Source organism: Thermobia domestica, chromosome 5 (assembly GCF_964235325.1).
Source record: "Thermobia domestica chromosome 5, izTheDome1.hap1.1, whole genome shotgun sequence".
NCBI lineage: Eukaryota > Metazoa > Arthropoda > Insecta > Zygentoma > Lepismatidae > Thermobia > Thermobia domestica.
This window is the reverse complement of record NC_137458.1, coordinates 206,478,939-206,502,771: the sequence shown is the minus strand read 5'-3', so window position 1 is coordinate 206,502,771 and position 23,833 is coordinate 206,478,939. Positions and strand designations below refer to the sequence as shown.

Below are 23,833 nucleotides of genomic sequence, written 5' to 3'. Positions count from 1 at the left end.
TCATAGGTATTCTACCATTATTGGCAGATCACTTACCACAACGGAGAATCTCCTTTGCTTCACGCTCTTCAGGTAAGCTTCTCTTTACATTCGAATTTTCTGTTTCGATATCGTCGATCAATTGTAGCCTCATTCGCCCCTCCCTCTCTTTACTGCCACCATACATTCTAGCACGTCCCTCATGATACAGTTCCTTCTTAGCCAACGTTCAAACCAGTTTCACTTTCTCTTTTCACTAATATCTATTTTTTTCTCCCCTATCATTTCTAACACCTTCTCATTCATTTTCCGCTCGATAGAGCTCTCTCCATTCTTCTCAATACCCACACTTAGAAAGTCGTCAATCCTTTTTCATCACTTTAATGTAACACCCATATTTTTGCCTCATACAGTATAATACTACACACAAAACATTTTATGAGTATTTTTCTCAATTCTTTATTCAAGGTTCCACAAAATAGATTCTTCTTCCTCTTCTTCCCCTTTCAACTGCACTCTTCTCTGTCATTTCCTACTTATTCTAATCCTTATTTGTTAGTTCATATATACATTTATTATGAGTCTTCGACCTTCCCATTAAAATCTCACCTTCTTTAGAACTCCCAACAACAATTTCCAATTCATGTGGTCAAAAGCCTTTACTAGATAAATAAATTCAACATACACTTCTTTCCTTTTTTTCTATAAACCCTTCACTGACTACCCTTAATAATCTAGTTGCATCTCTTATACCCTTACCTGACCTGAACCCGAACTGTTCCTCCTAAACTTTTTCATTTTCTTCCATACAACTTTCTGTTCAGTATTCGAAACAAAGTTTTGCTGCATGTGATATGAGACTAATAGTTCTATAATCCTCACATCTCTCTGGGTTCGATTTCTTAGCCATCGGTATCATGATCGTCTTCAGGAAGTCTTTTGGCTACTCTCCTGTTTCGTACATTTCATTGCAGAGTCGGAACAATTCTTTCTTGCGCTTGTCTCCTACATTCTTAACGAATTCTATCGCAATTTATCTATCCCAGTTGCCTTTCCATTCTTAATTTATTTTCTATCCGTATATCTGAAATGTTTCCAATCGCTCATGCATCTGTCTTACAACACTCCGCAATACAGTATTTGTACTTAGTGAGGTGTTAATATTATGAAAAACAAATGATCAGTGTGTTCAAATGGTTTTACTGTAAGTACTTTGTCAGTTAGTCAAATTGGGCATAATAAAAGAAAAATTGCGTATTTCACTAGTAATGTGTTGAATATCTTGGCAACTTGGTCTCACAGTTATTTTAAGTAATAGGTCTATACACCAGACATTTTGGTTCCATAACTATCTACGATTCTCTCTGAACTACGATAATAATTACTAAATCAAGGTCCTAATATGAATTAGCTTTAATAACGCTATACTTTTTTTTTGGTCAGAATCCGTAATTTTGTGGTAAAATCAACAGATATCCACATGACTTTCTGCTGTGTTAGAGAGAAATAAGAAAACTTCCGATGTAAGGAATTAAATTACCAGCAGGTTTCCCCACGAGGCAATAATCCAGATATGCGTTTTCAAGGTTTTCTTTTCCTTTGATTTGAAAATATTTGTTAAAAACGATGTGCTTCTAATGAAGGATTTATTTCTATTTTTCTGTCTCTAATTCTTTCGTCAGTGAGGAACTAACTTGAGAAGGAGAGATGAAGATCGGAACTAGCTGCTGCACAATGACGTCTGTCAATATTTAGTGTATTTAGCTCATGTACTAGAGCGGGTATTACTAGAATTCACAAACGTATCCAGGAAACTAACTGATACTAACCGCTCTACCGTCTTCTCCCAAAGGATGACATCTCACTAGTACAAGAAAGTGCTCTATAAAGATATTTTTGTCATGCTACATACTAAAATGAAATGTACTGATTTTTTTTAATGTTCCACCATTATATCCTTTAGACAAATGAGGAATGATAATTAATGATTTAAAAATATAATATTTTGTGTTTTTCTACCAGGAATTGGGATCACGTGTATCAAAGGCACACAGGCTAGCCACTAGACAAGCGGGGAAATCATACTTTATACTGTGCTTACGAGTCAATGCACAGAAACATACGACGCAGCGAGAGATAAGAGCACCTACAAAAGTGGATGAGAATGAAAACTGAAGATGAATTACATAAAGCGAAATAAAAATAAATTTTGAAGCGACTTCAATAACATAATTTGTCATAAATGAAATGAAATCTTTGAGTTTTACGTCCCACGGTTATCCCAGTTAGGCTAAAGGAGACGGTGATGATGAGTAATGAATGATATGGTGGAATGAAGAAAGTGAGAGGAAACGGGAGAACCCAGAGAAAACCCACGCACACGGTGTTTGTCCACCACAAAGTTCACTTGGCGGGGCTGGGATCGAACCCGGGACCCCAAGCACCAGAGGTGAACGCTCTACCATTGAGCCACCGTGGCCCCATAATTTGTCATAATTTCATGGTATATACATTTATACAATATTTGATTTTGAAAAATTTCACACTAGTATTACAATACTAGTAGTTTTAAGAAATAGGCCTCTGATAGGCAACTGTAGTGGCTCACCAATATACATAAATATCCATCGATGTTTTAAGTATTCAAGTAAGCTTTACTTCAATTATAAGTTTCACATGATAAATAGAAAACATTAATTTAAAATAAATTTTACCAGAAAAATCGACAAAATAAGAACTTCATAATAAAAATAAATGAATATATTCATCATTTGTAAATTCTTAGAACGAAGTCCTAGAGAGAACTTCGTTACAATTTTAGAATAAAAAATAAAATTAGTTCGAGTTTTCGTGTTTTACGTCCTTTTCAACCGAGGTTATGAAGGACGGACTTTGAACCACGACCGGGGTTTCAAACCAGTGTACTTGATGAGTGCAAGCACAGATTACCATATAAGATTAACCCACACATCATTTTCCACCACACTATTTCGTCTCCATGAAAGCAGAATTACAAGACCATGTTACTTACTGCCCACACCGGCAATATATATATATATTAAAAACATAGAAGGCAATAACGGAATAAAAAACAATTTGGTAATTGTACCAACATAGATGAACTATATCATACATGAACAGATGTTCCACATATTAATAAAACAGTCTCTGTACCAGGCACGAATCCAGAAACTTTTGTTGAGGGTCTAACACTATAAGCTACTACGTCTATGTAGTATTGAACGCGTATTATTCTGTACCCGATAAGTAACTGTAATATACTTCCACCTATATTTTCAGAAAAAAATGATGAAACTAGATTGTTTTTAAAAGAGAAAGAGTACAGACATAATGCGAAATCAAATATTCATGTTACATCAATCTTTTCCTTGTTAAGCAAGTATAGTTTTAAGAAAGCATACAAATGTATGTTGAGTTAGAAAGTTTTGATGGGAAGTCCGGACCCAGTAGACTCTCCCGTGAGTGCGCTCTTGAACGATATTAAAACAGGGGTATAGACGCAAAACCTGCTAAATCCATTTTTCAATTTTGTCAGGAGACGAAACAAAAGTAACTCCCTTATGGTTCAGGATTGTTGAACAATTTTTGTTTGTTTAGTGGTCATTACTTAAGCCAGATGAAGTGAAATCTTAAACTAAAGGAAAACATTCGTTCAACAATTCTGATACAAATGGGTGTTACATTTTTCACGACCCGCTCGGGAGGGTAATACTCAAGGAATTATGTTTTTCGCGCGCTACTCTAGCCAGCTGATTTAACAACTGGAACAAAACGAGCCCTGCGGGGCTTCTAACCCATTCCTCCTCTTACTACTACCACTACTAGTAGTAGTCATAGTACTGCTACTACTACTACTAATCTGCACAAAAGTAAGAAAATCACTTTTTTGAGTATTATTTTCATCTTATTTTAATGAAAAAAAGGTGTTATGAAAATTTAAAAAGAAATTAATAACTTTCCTTAGGCCAGGTTTGAACCCACGCCAAAAGCGAGTGCCGTTAATAGCCCGTAGCGCTAGCACGCTCGGCTACGAGAGCCGGTGGCGGAAGAGTTTTGATTTCTGCTATATGTTTGTTACGTGGCAGGACACGGATAACGCCAATCAATCAGGACCGTGTACTTAGTTCCTACTTCCGGAAGTATTGTTCTCCCGAGCTAGTCCTTTGTTCTTTTGTTGTTGTTGTTGTTTTTTTTTTTTTTTCGTTTCCTGACAAAATTGAAAAATGAATTTAGCAGGTTTTGCTTCTATACCCCAGAACTTCCGGTGTTAAGTATTGTATAGTTAAGGGAACCTGTAAAACAGCGAAGTCTAGTAATAGAAAGTTTCGCTCGGTTATTTGTGCTACATTTCAGCATAATGAAAGTTTAATTCGAATAAAAGTGAATTCGATCCGAAGTTATCATGGACTATTTTAAACAGAAATGTAGAAAATAATACAAGTGATTTTCTACAGATTATTTTGTGATACGTAATTAGATAGTGATGGCCTATGATAACATTATCCTATCATAAATAATATAAGTACCGGAAGTTTCAAATAAATACTAATCATTATAATATTCTACTTCTTAATAACGTGCAGTTTTATTTAATCTTACATATACATATCTTTGTACGATTTCTGTTTATTAGTTAGACTCACATTAACGTACTAAAAACTCGAAGTAAAAATACAATTCTATTCAGGTGAACATATTTCAACCCAATCGATACGCCACCGTATTCACTGTTCCATCGTTCAATGCGAAGTTCATTGGTCGCACCGAACGACAATCAATGACGGATTCAAGGCTATTGTTCATGTCATGCACACCTGGATTTATCGAAAGCAGCAGACATCATACTATGTCCCTCTACTACTTCAGTTTCAAATGTAAAAGCTCAAAACAATAAATCATTCTCGAGTCTGCCACTTGTCTTTCATCTGTCACTGATTATTTGATGAAGATAATGTCTGTTAAAATACAAAAAATTCAGTCAAGTATTTGTAATGATTCTTAGTTTATAACGTTAATTATACTACGCCAATTACACACCAAGAGAGAAAAGAATATAAATGAGTTTCGTTTCACAGTGTGGAACTACGATAGACTGCCAAACTTTGCGAATTTCTTGAAACAACATCTACAACTATTGAATGTAATAGAGTAATGAAATCAAAGGTAGAAACTATTCTTGAGATACTGTATCGATTGAAAGAAATAGTTTGTTGTTAATCTATTGCTGTCTGTGTTCTATTGTGACGAATGTAAAATCGGAAGTAGTTCATTAGAATCACTTCCGGTTTGAATAGAGAGTTAAAAGATGGAACATATTCTTGACAAGCTGAATAGATCGCAAAAAGGCAGATTCTTTATATCTCTTACCATTTTTCTCTATGGAAATCAGTATTGAAACCGGACGTAGTAGTAAATTTCAACCGCTTCCGGTTTTGGCAGAGTGCAAGTGGTAATGATCTTGAGACTTCGCATCGATTGCAAAAACCACTGGTCACTATCTATTACAACTTTTGTTTTGTGGCACTAGACAGCAGAGAGACTACAAAGAGAGACAGCAGAGAAAATCCAATGATTTTTGGCATCAAAATTTCGCTAAAAGTAAGGTAAAATTCACATGGATGATCGTATTGTCTGCAGTTAACTATGATCAGTAGATATGTATATATTCCGGTTTGCGATCAATCTAGTTTACGACTATTTTAATTTTCTTCCACTTAGCGAACGAACTCTAATTAACAAATAGATAAGATTTGTCAGCTAAGATAAAATATTCCAGTTTGCGACCAAACGATGACCGATTCTTTGAATGAAATTTTGGGAAGCAGCAATCACTGAATTCGTTTGTTAGATTCTACTATTTTTAATTGTTAATAGGAATAAACTAATCGTCGTGCTAAACATGAATGAAAACAAAACATTGCTTTGTGTTTTATAATGTTGTTACGCATAATAATAATAAAATAATGACGAAAACGGTATCTGACAAGGAACGGACATCAACTTGTCATCTGGGCATCCAAATCAAACCTAGTTCATTCGATAAACATATGTTCATGCAAAAAAAAAAAAAGTGCCATGGACAATGGTGTAAGTCTCTGGGCCCATTAACCATGTTAGTATAAAGAAAATCGTAGACTCACTGTGAAATAGCTATTGCGCCAACATTGTTCATTGGAAAGTCATGCTTTATAGTTCATTCTCTTCAGCATGAAACAAGCTTTCCAGAGGTGCTATGTATTGGGGTTTATAACGTACTTGAACAGGAAAAATTGGGAGAATGTCGGGAAAATTCTCTCCTGAAATCCCTCCCATCAAATTTGGATCCCTTTGAGTGGCCCCGGGTAAAAGCATAAATTTCAAATGTATTTCAAAAAAATAATATAGGACATAAGAAGTGTGTGAACGAAGTTTTGTATTGATAGATGGAATAGATATGAGGGAAAAAGCTTGTATATCTATAGACGCTTTCCCCTCATACCTTTCATTTATGTAATTCCAGGTTTCAATCGCAGAGGAGCGTAGAATTTTCATTCTTGGCCCAATTTCATTAAGCAACTGAGCAATTAATAAGATGTATTGAACTGCGTTATAGAATAACAATGTTGATAGGCAGTAATGATTTCAAGGGGTGGCCCCGAAGAAATTTTCCTGGAGCCATATCTATGTTCACGCTCAATATCTGTTACCATAATCTACTGTATATTCATAGTACTAGTTTTCATTCCTGAATTGAAAGCTTTTCCGGAGGAAATATGAAATTACCACTGTTGATAGAGGTCGATATATACCACCAATCCAAATCACCAAACCACAGTCCTTTGTCTATTGTTGTGTCTGGGATCAATATTTCATGATGTATTAAATACACTGAAATATTATGGAAACAGGCTTGAAATCAGTCAGTTCATTCGTGAAAGAATTTATGAAATGAAGATTTTAAAAAAGTAAAAAGAGCCCGTCAACACAATCATAGTTAATCATGTTGTCCAGAATAAGATCGCATGATATAGGATTGATGCCATCAAAATTATCTGGAGATGAGAGGAAACTAAATTCGATATAAAGTTTCGGAATTCTATGATGTTGAAAGTGGTCATAATCATATTTAAATAATTTATTGAAAATCACAGAGATCATACATTTCTGTAGGGATTGCTTGGAACCTAACTCATAGTTGAGTAAGGAAGTTACTGTTGGGATTCGTACTTTTTCGTTAATAAAGATCGAGAATTAACATGTTTTCTATTGAGACAGTTTCGATTGACAACTTAAATGGAAGAAAAAAGTGGAGAAACAAAATTTGTTTCTTACTTAAAAAAATGATATTGTAAGTTCTACCAGTTTCATCGAATAGTGTGAAAAGAAACCAGCAGTGTTTCTTTCTGACCCCTCATTATGGTGATGGTATGCTACCGCCAAAGTAAAAAGCTTATATACTTAAACACTAGTTAAGTATCCCCTTTGGAAGTGGTGTATTCCATAATTTGATATTTTTGCATCTATTTCCAAACAGAACAATGGCTAAATTGGATTTTAAATTAAAATTAATTATATATTTGAACTCAAAAAAATTTTAAATTGTGATTATGTTTTTCTTTGTTCTCTATTCAATAATATGAAGTGAGTTATACAAAATATCCTATTTATTGTTCTACTAATGACGTTTCTGATATGCAAAACTAGGATAGATTCACGCCATGCTTTCAAAATTAGTGAGCATTATCATTATCATTATTATTATTATTATTATTATTATTATTATTATTATTATTATTATTAATAATAATAATAATAATAATAATAATAACTTTGACATTATAGCATACAAAGAGCTCTGGTAACGTTATTATAAAAATATCTATCCACGTTTGTTACCCTTTAATTCAAGTAGAAGATTGATTACTTCACCATATTGAATAAACACCAACAAATGTGCTCCCCACCGTGAATGGAACCCAAAATATTTTCAGTAGAACCGTCAATGGTGTTTTATTTACTTAAGTTCTGGAGGTCAACCAGGAAAAACAATTCTCTAATGATAAGTGTCTGATATTCATAGTTAGAATAGCTCTAGTGATACGCACGAGACAAGATTTATGTCTGTCTCGACTCCAAAAAGTGCTGTAAAAGTGATGTCTCGACTCGAAAAATATATATTTTTCTATTGGAAGAGCCGTGTCTCGACTCGAATTTTGTCAGGAAAATCCTGTCTCGACTCGTCTCGTGCGTATCCCTAAATAGCTCAAATAAGTCTTTAAATTGTAGAGGATATTAATTGGAAATGTAAATGAAAGGTAATCATTAAATTTTGCTGCTGCCCTTTAAACACGTACAAGAGGAGCTGTTGATTAAATATCATTAATTTTATAATTAATCATTTATGTCTTGAGTCGCCCTTTCAATCCATCTATGCATAAAGATTATCAAAGTCATTAATATGAGAACGCATTGAGAGATAAGATCTGCCGAAGCGGTAGGAAGATCAAAATGTCACAGAGAATCACTTTCATTAATACGTTAGAGAGGGTAACCTAATTCATTAAAATGGCAAACAATGGAAATATTTTCTCTCGGTATATGCAAAAACAAATACTTAAAGAAGTTCTCATATTCTACCCGTATAAATTGTATTTTGTATATTCTATTTTTATATATTGTACTGTACCTAACGATAGCTTTCGACCAGAATTACCGATTATTATTATAATAATGAGTATATCATCATAGTTTGCGCCAGTGAAAAAAGCAAGCTATGTTTTATTTTCTATGTATTACTTACAAGTACCGATAATGCTGCAAAAAAATAGAAATACTAGAATTGGTTCAGTGATTCAACCTTTCTAGAGTTTTGTTCAAAGAACTGATTGATCGCAAACTTTTTTCTTTCTTGTCATTCATATCTTATGTCAATCAAAGTTGGTCGTTACATGGACGATAAGAAGGTTAGTCTCAAACAGGAACGATCGCAAATCAGACGGAACAAGTAAATAGGAGTTTATGTCTAGTTTCTAACGTATAAAATTTTGCCAGCAAGATTGATGCAAGACCTTTGGATTCCTTACAGTTTTAAAAAGAAATGACAGAACTTATAACACAGTAGCTGAGCAATTTTGTAGAAATAAATATATTCTTTCTTTTCTTGCAACAGATTTTTTTCTGTTACCAAATATGGAGAAAAATGTTACAGTTGGAAGCCAAAGAAGAGGTGCTTAGATCGAAATTGAGTTCGAGACACAGCGATTGGAGTAGTTCCATACACCAAAAGCATTACATAACCAATCCGGAGGTGGGAGAAGGATATAGTCTATCCTCCAGGGAGAGTTGCATAGAGATAGAGAAAACACTTGACCAATTTCCAGATGGCTAACACAACCAGCTCATGCCAAGGGTAAGAGCTTATATGGACGTTATTTCGCAACAGAGAAAATGAGGGAGAAACCTCACTGCTTTTGTTGTGTTCAAAGTAGGGATCTTCGATCGTGATGCAACCACATTACCGCACAACTATGCCGCTAGACTTAAAGTGTGTTTCTTACAATGGCATCTAATGTGGTAAACCTACATCAATACTGGATTTAACACGTACATAAACTATACAGTAATTTTCGATGAAAATGGTTTTACTCATTACTAACATGAATGGAAGAAAACTATAAAAAAAACATGCAGCTGTTTTCGTTTAACTCTTTGTAGTTATTTACTAAATTGAAGGATATAAAGAAATTGATATAAAGGAAACCCAAAATTCAAGCAATAAAACTTTGCAGGTCAAAATAATCTTGTACGTACCACAATATATGCGAGTGTAGTCAATATCTTATCAATCTTCAATAACTTGATACACAATTGGTTATTTGGTTTTACAATTTGCCTTATATATATATATATATATATATATATATATATATATATATATATATATATATATATATATATATATATATATATATATAATTCTTTTTCCCTCATTTTCAATGTTTCTGTCAATACCATTAAATACCTTTCGCGTATCTTTTTCACATTTGAAGGACATTAATTAGCTGCACAACTCTACAGCTGACCAGAAATGTTCACATTTCCAAAATAATTACTATAGAAATAGTTTAAATTACTGATATATAAATTAATTGAAAGATACACGCACAATATATTATTGCATAGTACCTATTAATAGTCAAAGGAACAAAGTTCAACTTTACAGTGAAACATGAGTTTAATCTAAGGCGTAAACGAATAGAAGCAAATAAGATCTACAAAGGAAATTTTACTCAGTGGAAGAAAAAGAGCGTTTCTGAACCCAGACAGTTTTCAGAAACCCAAGTTTCTACAAAAGAAACACAGAGCTGTAGAAAGAATATTATTGTATATTATGTACGTGCATTCTTAGCAGAAAGAGAGAAAATAGCCAAATGATTCATTAAAGAGCGTCAGTTAAACGACTACATAGACAGTGGTTCGATAATTGTCTTCGGATTTATTATTACTGCGCTCATGGCATTCTCAGAGATTCTAACCTATGTAAGCTCTCAGCGAAAATTATACTTCTTCGATTCTTTGAAAAAACGTGTAATATCTTTCCTTTAGAAAGATCAATGTTTGTGGCAACTTTTTCATCTTCTTTAAACAGGTTATGGCTTAAATACGTCCGTTTCCAATCTTTGTAAATGACATAATTAATTTATATATTGCCAAATTACCGGCAACTGAATCCGGATTTGAATTATGTTACTTTCATATAGAATGCTTGACATGTCAACAATAAATATGTTATCTTTTGGTTTAGGGAAATTTGTATAATATTGTTTCCCTATTTGTCCTCTTGTGAATTTATTGTATTAATTTGGCTTTAAAGATACTAAACAATTTAATGCCCATCTACTACTTTGCTATTCATTTACATTATTTAATAATGATTTACATAAATTGGTTCCCTTTGCACATGAATAATTAACGTATTGCATATTTAATTAGAGGTCAACTCTTAACTGTTTGACTATGTAGAAAGTATAGCATTCAAACATTATAGAATACATACATACATACATACATACATATATATATATATATACACACCTTGGACTCTTGAATCATCATATACGAGTATATACGAAGATAAAAAAAGAGAAGCAGGTGCAAAACTTCTCAGAAAAGGCACATGAAAGGAAATAAAATAGTATTAGATGGATACAGTGTTTTCATTGCCATGATAATAATTTGAAGAGGTGATAGAATAAGAATTGAAAGCTTTTACTAAGTATAGATCCAACATCACTTCCTTTAAGAGCTGGAGATTTCAGAAATAAAGGAAAATGAATTTCGGAGCTGAATATCTCCGAAACTACATATTGCCGTCTTAGACCTGTAACTCGCTCTATGCAAAAATTCACATTCCAGAATCAGTCAACGCCAGCGCAAGGGATTTCCGCAAATGGCGTAAGAGATTTTGAGAAATAAACGTGAGTGAAAATTAGCATATACATATGAACCAGAACCAGAAAGTTTCTTGTATGAACCAGAAAAGTAATAGTACAATTACAATAAATTCCCATTTCAAGTACATGTCGGAGAATTTATACAAAACGATGTGTAATTGTAGAGCTCCAAGGATAATATTCTACCAATTCAAAAGAAAATTTTATTTAACTACGAAAAGTAATCAAATTATAACATTTTTCAGTCAAATAATGATGATTCGTTGTATAGACCAAGTGTTTTTAAGTGAAAATTACATAAAAACACACAAAATTTAATAGTATAAGCTTGCAAAGGGAGGACTGAGTACCAAAATGGCTCAGTACCTGAGTAATCATTTCTGGTATAAGAAGTCCTTATTCAATCCTAGATTGTATCATGGGAATATTGTGATGACCAAGCACTATATACGATATATTTGTTCCATAATGTATGTCTTTACCATTAAGTTTATCGTCCGTCGACATCTCAAGATCGGAAGAGTAGGAGATTAAACTTCAAAATTTCTTTTAATTTCATTTCGGAAACAACTCGAACCATTGCTTGGATTATTCTAATCTTCCATGTTTTCAGTGGGAATATAACCAGTGATAAAAACCTCGATAAATTTTGTCTGCTTTGAGATCTAATGATTAGTATCATCTTGTGTGACGTCTTTTCTCTCTCAGCTATGCTTATGTTTATTACATCTGGATACAATTGGTATTATTTAGATGATAAATTTAACTGAATGATTAATTTACAAAATACCTTCCGACTTTATATGTATTAAATTTACGAACACATTCGCCCCATTCTTTCGGAAATAGAATGGAATGAATGAATTCTTATATTTGAAACGATGACCATATACTTTAGATGGGGTTAATGAAAGAAAGTGGATGGTTATGAATGTCACACACGATGGGAGGAAGAAAGTGGGTGAAAAATGGAAGGAGTGCAAGAAAATTCTCATATATTTTGTTTGTTTCCTATAATGTTCAAATGACATGACCTAGAATCAAACGAGGATTTCACATATTGGCAGTCAGTGCTCTAGTACTGAAGCTACCGTATAATCCTGCTCTCCATTTGCAAGTTCATGCTACTGTATTTTGGTTGTTATTTGCGTGGTCTTCATTTCAAAATTCAAGTCAGTAATTCTGAAATCTATTTAACTGAAGATTGTTATTCTTCAATTGCTTTCAGTATTTTTTTTTTAACTCATAGACCGCAACAAATCGTTGTTTAGCATAAGTCCCTCGTTGTCTTTAAAATATTTGAAATAGCAGGTTTTCAGAACCGTATTATTGCTTCTCGATAGTTTCGCGATCCATACATTTATTTGCCTGCTCGTTTCAACTTCCCTTTACTTCAAGGAATTTCCAATAATTGCTCAAGTCTTTAGAGGAAATCCCTTGCGAATTATTCTGGAATGTGTTTTTTTTTTCGCTTTTTATAGATTGGATTACACGTCTAAGATGGAACACTACACGATAGGCCTACGACTAATATATATATTTCAGGAGTATTTAGTTCATTTTTCTACTTTCAGGAAATCCTTAACTCTATTACGTAGTTTCTAGCTCTTAAAGGAAACGATATTCGCCTTATATTTATTAACAACTCGTTTCTCTCTTTCTCTCTCTCTTTGACAGCAATTCTTAACGTACAAAACTTCATACACATCAGTTTCCCATTCCAAAGACATATTATAATACTTTCGAACTTGCGCTCGAGGTATACGCACATCTGTATGCAGCTACTACGTTGGCGCGAATTAAATGTCTCCTTCAATTACATTATTTCCAAAGAAAAAATTAAAAACTTCAATACCTGGTTAATCAAAATTGTCGCCACCTGAAACTGGACATCTTGCCAATGCTCAGCCAACGATTGGATTCCGTGGCGAAAGAAGAATTGAGTCTGTGATACGAAGAAGTTCTTATTCTTGTTGGCCTGTCTCAATTCATGTGGCACTCATGAGTTCAACTTTTTCAATAAAACGAAGCATCTGGACGACTATGGCAGGGTGTATACTTAAATGATTTGTAATGGTACGAATAGTTTTCTGAAGATCTGCCTCCATGGTGTTCTTAAGGAGCTCATCCGAATATGATGTTTGTTGGTCAGTGCTCACGGGGCTCACTTAGCAATGCTGTGACACCGGAAGAAAATTTGACAAACCAACGCTGAGCCAACGATTGGAGTCTGTGATACGAAGAAGTTCTTATTCTTGTTGGCCTGTCTCAATTCATGTGGCACTCATGAGTTCAACTTTTTCAATAAAACGAAGCATCTGGACGACTATGGCAGGGTGTATACTTAAATGATTTGTAATGGTACGAATAGTTTTCTGAAGATCTGCCTCCATGGTGTTCTTAAGGAGCTCATCCGAATATGATGTTTGTTGGTCAGTGCTCACGGGGCTCACTTAGCAATGCTGTGACACCGGAAGAAAATTTGACAAACCAACGCTGAATGATACATTCATTCACCATTTCTGGCCGAAATGTACTGTTATATATTTATTTATTGTAATTTGCTGTGCAGAATGTCCCAGTTTGAATTCGTAAATAAAAATTACTGGCAATTGTGTATTTTTATTGGCTCAGTCTTATACAATCCTATTCAACTGCAATATACTCGTACAATCCGTACAAACGTATACAATCCACTGCAACCTGACTGACTTTGTACCCCCAACCTGTTAGCTGGGCGTGTACAAATTTTGTGATGTTAGACACATAATCTTACTCCATATCTATATTGTGTTGCTGACGTTTCTCATTAGACATCAAAGCGGACATTCAATTCGCACCAACTTAATCTACAGAACACGCTGAAACACGTAGTCTCTTATTTTTAATTATGAGTTAATATATAGAATTTCACAATACTACTGAAGTAAATCCTCAAATTGAGTATTTTCTGAATAGAGTCGGAGATATGAATATTATATACAGTTAGTTATTAAAATAATAGAAACACTTGTAAAGTGCAACTTAACGAGATTAATATGGTTTTGGACCACCTCTCGTCTTCAGTAAACTCTGGCGCCACGTAGAATTAAATTATAGAGATCGTGGAATACTGCACCATTCTGCGTGCATGGCATCACTCTGTTCCACGACAAAGGATGGAGGCGGAAATCTGTGACGGATTCGTACCTCCGAAGAGACCATATGTGTTCAATTACGTACAGACCTGTGAATTGGGTGGGCGTGGAAAATGTTTAACTTCATCTCGAATTTTCTTAAACCACGTTACAATAGCTACAGATATCTGAATAGGCGCATTATCATCCTCAAATATGTCGTCATTGCCCGCAAGCAACATCACATTATAGTATGTGTGTTGTACCCTGAAATTGTGACATAATCATGAGCAGTGACACAATCGATAAGCGTCAGCACAGGATCCACTTATTTAGTCTATAGCATCACAGACCCACGGCCATATTTCAGATTAGAATCAGACACTGCGGAATACAAGCGCTTTTGGGCATCAGCCATACATTAACACTGTCTGTCTGTGGTTTGAAATAAAATGAACGATGTCTCAACCGGCCATATTACACGTTTCTAGTCATCAGTAGTCCATGTTTTATGTTCGCGGCACCATTGGTGGCGTGCTAAAGCAATATGGACATTTATGAGTCCATGTATCCTGTATGTCCGTATGTCCTGATCCCGTATGTCCATGTAACGTAGCTCAAGGTGGACTGTGATTATTGATACAGGCTGTAGGAAATGCTGTTTGAGTTCTCCATCATTTTCACCGCAATTGCACGATGGTTTCAAGTGAGAATCTGTTATAATGCTCGGCGCAACTTATAGCTGAGTTTTTTCTTCCAAATACTGTCCCTGTTCGAAGATATGGTTTTGCCATGAGTTTTATAGGCCGTTGTAACCTTGGGCACTGATCTCCCAACACACCCAGCATACTTACAACTTTCGTCACGTATGCACCACATAACCGAGCGTTAACAACTTGCTCTCTTGTTACCCGTTTACACTAACACCGTTTGCTTAATTCACTTCACCGTGTCGTTCTACTGCTCCTCATGTAGTATGCGGTTTGTCCTAACACGTCATCACTACCAGTTCGGTGCTTCGGTCACCACCTTACTGTTCCCAATCCACATATATGGCGTGTTTCCAATTCCAGATGTTTGTGTTATTTTCATAACCATGTGTATATTACCCGTGTCCTCTTTCAGAGCAGAATTTTCTAAAACGCTATATACAAATGCGCTCATATGCCGAGTTTCACTTCCCTAACTGAATTAATTTGTGATATACTCTATTATATTTTTTAAAAAAAAAATACCCTTACGATACTGATTTCCACGTATCCTTTCTAGTCCATTGCTTCCGTGAGAAAAGAAGTGTTTAACGGGGTATGTACTGTAGTACGAGTTGGGTTTTTATGGACGAGACACTTATACCAATCAACTATATTTACAGTGAAAATAAGGTTACTTTCATAATACAGACAGTGTATGTATTATTATGAGACAGAACTTTCCTTTATATATATATATTCAAATAACATATAACGAGAAAACGACCAAAAGTGAAAGTGAGACACATATAAATCGATAGATTTTGCCGAGGTCAACTAAACGACATGCACGAGGGGAAATCCAGCATAGTTATAGTTATATGAAAAGTAATACTATGTGAGAACCTACCGCTTCCAAAATAAAACTGTTGCTAAAACTTTCGGAGGGGTGAGAAGACATAAGGAACACGGACAATCTTTTTCCCGACATCGTTTTAGGTTTTAGTAACATCTTCATAATGGACAGAAATTAATTATATGCTAGTTCATATGTGTTCAGCACAGAAAATACTACTTTTTGCAGTTTTGAAAATTAATCTGATATAGTACAATAGACAGAATATCACTTCTCCATTGTTATAAGTCAATGATTAGGTAAATCATCACACCATTGAAGTTGCAATGAGTACTGTAAAAACAACCGACAAATCAATCAAGTGTTAAGTATTCTATGCAGGAACTTATTCGAGTCACTGATAAATTCACTTATCTTTTTTCGTAATTTCAAAGGTAAGGAGCAAACTTAATATGTTTTACAACATAAAATTTCAATTAGGAAATCTGTTTAAAAAATATCACTAGTAACTCGAAAATTGAGTACAGTACTTCCATATTATCTACAAATTAGATTACTTACAGTTCATGCGGTAATCCTAACTAACTAACTAACTAACTCTATGGCCTATGGAACCCGGAGGTTCAGTGCCGCGTTCACAAAAGCTCTCCACTGACTTCTATCCTTAGCTAATTGCATGCAGTTTCTACTTTGTATTCCTATCTCTGCGAGATCCATCTTAATGTTATCCTCCCATCTGCGCCTAGGTCTTCCTAATGGTCGTTTTCCTATGGGTCTACCAATCAGGACTTTGAAAGCGTTTCTACTTTCTTCCATTATAGCTACATGACCTGCCCACCTAAGCCTCCTAGACTTGACGACCCTAACAATTGAGTGTAACTACTGTGTAGTTACCAGGGTTGGACTGAATGTTTCGGGAAACTGACAGAAAGACGATAACCAAAACATATATTTTATTTTATTGTTTTTCAACGTATTCACCTGAACAGTTAATGCTACTTAGCAGTAAGTACTTCAGAAACGTGTGTTTTGTATATTTGCACTGTCTCTTCTGGACTTAGAAATCTCTGCTCACATATTTTATTTTTAATAGTTGGAACGAAGAAAATATCGTTGATCTCATAAATAAACAGGGGAGATATGAGTTTAAGATTTTGACTGCTCAGAAATTACAGTGTTTGAGCTACTATCTGAGAGCTTGCATTATCATCATGCAAATATGATGCAACATTTAGAGTTGTCGAATCCAAGTGTATTTGTTACTTTTGGTAAACAAATAGTATTATACTACTCAGTATCAACTGTTCTGCGATTGTCTGAGCCAATAGTAGAGATACTTCCAGATTTCCTGAAGAATAAACAATGAAGCAACAATTTGCTTCGCAACATTGCGTGAACGATTAACTTTTGTTGCTGGTTTTGACTTATTTTGAAACACCAATACCGGAGATTGTCATTCATAATAGTTTCAGGTTCATATGAGTAGATTCATGTTTTATTATCTGTGATGGTGTAAACAAGATTTGGCGCTCCTGCTTTGAACCATTTGAGCATGATCTTGTACCATATCACACGTATATCCATTTGCTCTTTAGTTAAATTGTGGGGGGATTATACGAGAACTTCTTCACATATAAATAATCATAAAAAAATGTTTGTATTCAACTCATGTCAATATGTAAATGCGTCTAAATTTTAAGTATGCCACATGTGGGTCATACTCAATTAGCTCACGCACAGTTTCTATATTTATTTGTAGTGTGGCTGTCGCAGGGTGACCTTCATGAACTCCATCACTGAGACTGTGTCGCGGCCAAATCTAAACTCCTCAAACCAACGATAAATGGTTCTTTTAGATGAGGCTTCATTACCAAACGTAACACTCATTCGACTGATACATTTTCGTTCCGTTAAACCTTGTGAAAAACCACTATGAATCATTAGCCAAAAATGCTCTCGGATTAAATCCATTTTTTTTTCACTGACTTCCTCACTTCAAGCTATTCTTGTAAAACAAAACAATTATTGTTGGTTGGTTGGGGTTGATATATTTAACATATATCACACTTCACAAATAAAACAACTTTCCACATACGGTATTGCAAATTCTCCAATACTAAATACCCGAAACTTTCAGTGCAACCTCGTATAAATGTGAATATAGCAACCTCTCTGTTAGAGTATCTCTCATTTACGGACAAAAAATCATGTCCCATCGGTATCCCCTATTCAGAGGTTTCACTATGCATATACTATTATTTTTAAACTGTGTGTTTTTTTTTTTAATGGAGTATCACAGTAGTTTGGTCACTTTATGTTTGTTCATCTAAGGAAGATAGTTTCATTTATTTTATTACATAGCTTGAGTTGACGAAGAGGCTTAATTTAGTATGGATGACTGAAAAAGAGGAAACACATTCATAAGGCCAGTGAATGCAAGCTAAAAGCAACATCGTTCGAAAAGAGTGAGTGGACTGAATGACCACGAGATTCATAAATGGCAGCCTTTGTACCCAAAGAGTAGATAGTCAAAACTAAAAGCAATGAAACGTTATCAGCAGCGAAAGAGCCTTGCAGTTTACAACGTAACAAAACAGTTTGTACTGACGTTTCATTCAAATAGAGATACATTTTCCAGAAATGCACTATCCACTCTTTCAACAAAGAATCTGGTATTACATTTTCCTTCTCAACTGCAATTATGTGGTATATCACAAAAGAAAAAAAATCGAAATTTTCTACTCGTACACAAATGGTTGCTTCGTTACACATAATTTCAACTACGAAAAGATATAAATATTATTAAAAAAAGAACTGTTGTTTTTATTCTTGATTCCAATTATTTACTCAATATCGGTTTTCCGTTACAATGTTCCACAACATGATCAAAAATATTCTTTCTTCACGTTTCATTACATCAACTATATGCGACTTGTACTGTTCAATTTTATCAAAGCTCGAAAGAAATAAGGAACATTTTCAGCTTTGTCATATTATATATATATAATGTGTTAGTTCGGTAGGAAATAAATACCCTGTTTGTAGGTTTTACCAACCTACTCTGTCTCTTCCTATTTTTGTCCTACGTTCCACCAAGCTCTTTCCTATCATTGATTTGAACTTTTTCGTAATACCGATCGTTTAAACCTATAACGAACAATTATTGATAAAAATTCCCGCTTGTCTAGCGGCTTGCACACGCGCCTTTGGTGTAAGTGGTCTCGGATTCGATTCCCGATAGAAGAGCATCGGAAAAGTTTGAACGCATTACGCTGGTTCGAATTCCACCTTAAATTTTACGTTCATGTTTCATATAGATAAACAACTATTGAAAAATAAATAATCTTAATATATATATAGGGACTCAAAATTTATAGTACATATATGTACAGTGAACCATACTGCCTGTGAGATTGGCAACCCAACTATTTTTTTTGGAGTTGCCGGTTGCGTATATGTCAGGTCCGAATTCTTTTGTATTAACATTCTTCTTCCCTTAAGCAAAGAACGAGCACGTTAACTGGCCCGAGAATCAATAGGGGCAATGTGATGTGATGTTTTGACTTTCGCATCCCTTTCGACAGCGAGGCTGTATAAGACATGGATCTAGTTTAACCATATGAGCTTCTGCCGGAAACCGAACCCGGGTCTCCTACGCTAAAGGTGCATATGCTAACCGCTTAGCCATGAGGGAGCTCGGTAGGGACAAAGGCATTATTTGTCGTCATATATTTAATGTATTTCTTAACTTTCAAATACTTTGCATAAACATTATTTCTTTTTGTGCACAGAACGGGGACTTCTGCTAGCAAACAATGAATAGTTCTATAATATTTCTAACATATAATGTAGAAATGTCCAAAGTTGAGACATATGCGTACATCAGTCAAAAGGTATCATTAAGTTCAGCCAAATGGCATGTATTAAAGGGAATCCTCATGCGTAGTTTTCGAGAAAATTGACAAAACCGAATTATTTTGTTAACATGAAAAGTGATGCTATGCGAGATCCAAGTCATCTTTTAAGGTAAAACTGATACTAAAAGATACCTCTGTCGAACCTTTTGTTATGACAGACATCTTAGAATATTGTTTTTAATTCGCAAACTACAAACAGCAATTACTGAAAGCGTGCTTCTTACAGCACATTACGTATTTTATTATTGCCATTTAGAATATCGCATAATTATTTTGAGGTAATTTACTGGGTGGTCATATTCTCTTAAAATTACAGGAGAAAGCTATAAGTGCAATAAGAGGTTTATCAGATAAAGCATCATATAGACCATTCTTTAAATGCAGACCATGACAGTTTCTTCTTTGTATATTTATACATACCTTATGCACTTTAGAGAAAATCAGGATGATATTGGTTATCACAGTAATGTTCACTCATATAATACAAGACGTAAAGATAGCTTAATACCACACGTTAGGCTAATACAACCCAAAGAAGCTATAAATATACTGGCATAAAACTGTATAATATATTACCGGTACCTATTCGACGGATATGTAATGTCGATTTCGAAAACCATTGTAAAGCATTTATTGTAAATAATTCTATTTATAGTATTAATGAATTTGAAGAAAACTGATCTATAACAAATAATCTGATTTGTTGTTTATTATTGACGCTGTCTATTGCAACATTCCTTGTTTAATGACAATAAAAATTATTCCATTCTAATCTATACGTATATTCAAGAGGATACAGTACGCATTATGATTAATGAGAGATAATACACAGAAGAAAATGTAATTATCCAAGATTGGATCTCTGCGGTACACCAAACTAAACACAAACCCGAGATCATGTGAGTATAATTATTACAATAATAATAATAATACAAAGAAACGAGAAAGTTTTGACATAACTTTGAATAAGACTATAGTGGTTCACCTGAACTGGAAATTTTTTTGTTTTGTAATTAAATATTACCAGCTTTGACTAGAAGGGTTATACAGCATGGCTGGATTCGAGAGATCCGATCCTTTTGGAGTGTCCATAGTGCTTGATATTCTGTTTTGCTTTTCCCTATTTTGCTCTATACAACTTCTGTACTTTCTCCATTGTTGTCAAGATAATAGTAACATTAATGTAAAACTGTGATGGTCAAATTGAAATTGAAAAATTTACCTATGATTTGTTCTTTTTTATTATTTAACTCTTAGGTGTAATAGGATATGTGTACCTCATTATCATAATACTTTATACTTGAACCGAGGCTTGATTTTTATCTTTTAAATAATAATTTTTTACCTTTTAGTTACCGGTCATTTTGTAAGATAGAGCCTTTAGTACTGAGCAGTTGTTTAGATAAATGCATATTTCTTAGGCTCTATTTGACATAGACATATGAAACGGGAACCAGGATGTAAAGAGTACAAAAAGATTCGCAAAATGGACTTACGCACATTCAGTGAATCCCAGACTCTGGGATGAGTACGGGGCGGCGAAGGAGTGTGGAAAATGGCCGTGAGGTTTGATTCGTATTTTGTACTGACCCGCAGTGCATTAGAAATTGACAATACTGATATAAAGCATAATAATAGGTTTGCTTTGTCATTCCCTGCTTCGCCGTAGAACAAAAAGGAATTGTTTTAACTTAGAAAAAAGGGAAAGAAAAATAAGACGTGGAAAAGACGTCTCTTATCAAATTATGAATGTTGGTCGTCTTAATATTAAGAAATGATGTCTGATTCTGTTCAATACGATAGTTTTCTAATCTAATTATAGTTCCTATGATATTCATTAGTAACTTTTATAACGTTCGATTCAACCCTTTATATGTGATGTGTATGTTAGATGCTTATTTATCACAAGACTCTTTCAATAGCATTTAAAAAAATCACTTAAATAAAACATTTTCAACGGGATATTTATGAAGTTTACTTAACATTAGTTCTGAATTATCTGTCACAACAAATAATTACATGCAATTATTAACTAATTGATTAATTACTTAAAACTTAAAGTCCTTTCCAATTTCGAAGCTAGACCAGACGGATTTTACTGCTTAAAACGAGATATAAATAAACTCGTATTTATATCCAAGACACATAGCCCAATCGGAAATTGCATCCAGGACCATGTGCGTAAACCAGTCTGCCACAAAACTTCAATTAATGATAATTCTTTCTAGAAGAGTAGGTAAATACAGTCTTGGGAAGTAACGTAACGCAAGTAACGCGTTACTTGTAACGCGTTACTTTTTAAGTAACGTTTCCTAGTAACGCGTTACATTTTTTCCAAAGTAACTGTAACGGTAACGCGTTACAAGTTTTTAAGTAACGTACCTAGTTTGCGCTACTTTTTTCGCGTTACATTTCGGATGAGTAACTACAATATATGCATATTATTTTTTTTCGGAAACAAATGTTTCTTTCCTGTAAGTGACTTTCTCAGAATGGAACAATGGTACATGAACGATATCAGTGGCCGACGATTCCTGCACTGTTCGCCTTTTCCTGTTTCGCCTTATGACCTCTAGCAATGAAAGTTGCATGTAAAAACGTTTAATCCCTTTTTATCTTAATATACGGCGGAACGGGAAATCTCGATGTGCATTTCCCGTTTCGCCTTACGAACTTTATGTTGGTAGGCTTGCAAATTAATTCATGGATACAATTTGATTTGTTTATATAACAAAATATAGTGCCACTTGCTGTTTTTGGAAGATGAGGACAGCCTCAGGGAAATTGCGTGTACTGATTGCAAGCAACTGGAAGATTATGTCTTAGATTTTGACAGCTACAAATCAATACATTCAGTGAGTGAACTACGAGTGCAATGGTACTGGTAGTGTACGAACTGTGATTGGTGTTGTTTTTATAAAGATGGGGAACGAAAATATTTTATCGTTTGAACATTTGAAAGAATACTTTTTCTTAAAAGCTGAAGATGATGCTGAACAGAATTTAAAAGTAAAGTGGTGCCCCGGCGGGAAATATTTATCTACAACTAGGATGCAATAATTAATGGCATACAGTAAGAGGTTAATATGAATAAACTGTGTTCTGATGAGCAGACCTACTTTATTGATGTGATGTTGATGGTGTGTAATATTAGAGTTCTTTTAGATCAGTTTGCATATCTTAAAGTCCCGTTGATTATAGAGTTTGGAACAACTAGCTTTAAAAAGCATATTTCGATTTTAGAGTTATTGGCAAATTTTGATTCAGCCCCAGTTCGTGGGTTCTCATTTTGTCAGTTGTAGTGTACGTAATGTTTCTCTATATTCTGTATTTTTAATTGTACATAGCAACATTGTTATTATTATGTAATTAGTTTAGCAGAATAATAATAAGCAACCGTTTTTTCTAACGCATAGAGATGGTCACGAGTCAAGCTAAAACTCGACTCGAATCCAATTCGAGTTTCGAGTAGAGCCAAAAGTAATATTCTCGAGTCGAATTCCGAGCCGATTCACTGTTTTTGGCGTCGAGTTTCGAGTCGAGTCGAGTTTGATAAATGGCTCGCTCGTTTTAACTCGTTTTGAAATCATGACCTGATTACACTGGAAAGCGAAAGCCATGAGAAATGTAAGCTAAGTAGTAATATGGAATACTTTTAGTGTTGCTCATGAGAAGGGACACTGCTCGCATCTCGTCTCGTCTCGATAGCGAGACTACAAGAGATTTTTTATAAGAAGCTTAGATCGGTTCGGCTTAACTGAGCCAATGGCTCGAGCCGGCTCTCTTGGAATGAACCATCGGCTCGAACTGGCTTGGTTGGGAT

General features: G+C 34.5%; 1 protein-coding gene and 1 long non-coding RNA gene across 2 annotated transcripts in view; one reads left to right on the top strand and one right to left on the bottom strand.

Annotated features, from left to right (window-relative positions):
- Positions 1 to 23,833, top strand: part of LOC145686369 (uncharacterized) — a 686,556-nt gene that overhangs the window by 373,642 nt on the left and 289,081 nt on the right. The window lies entirely within an intron of this gene.
- LOC145686367 (follistatin-related protein 5-like) overlaps positions 1 to 23,833 on the bottom strand; it is a 690,843-nt gene that overhangs the window by 567,375 nt on the left and 99,635 nt on the right. The window lies entirely within an intron of this gene.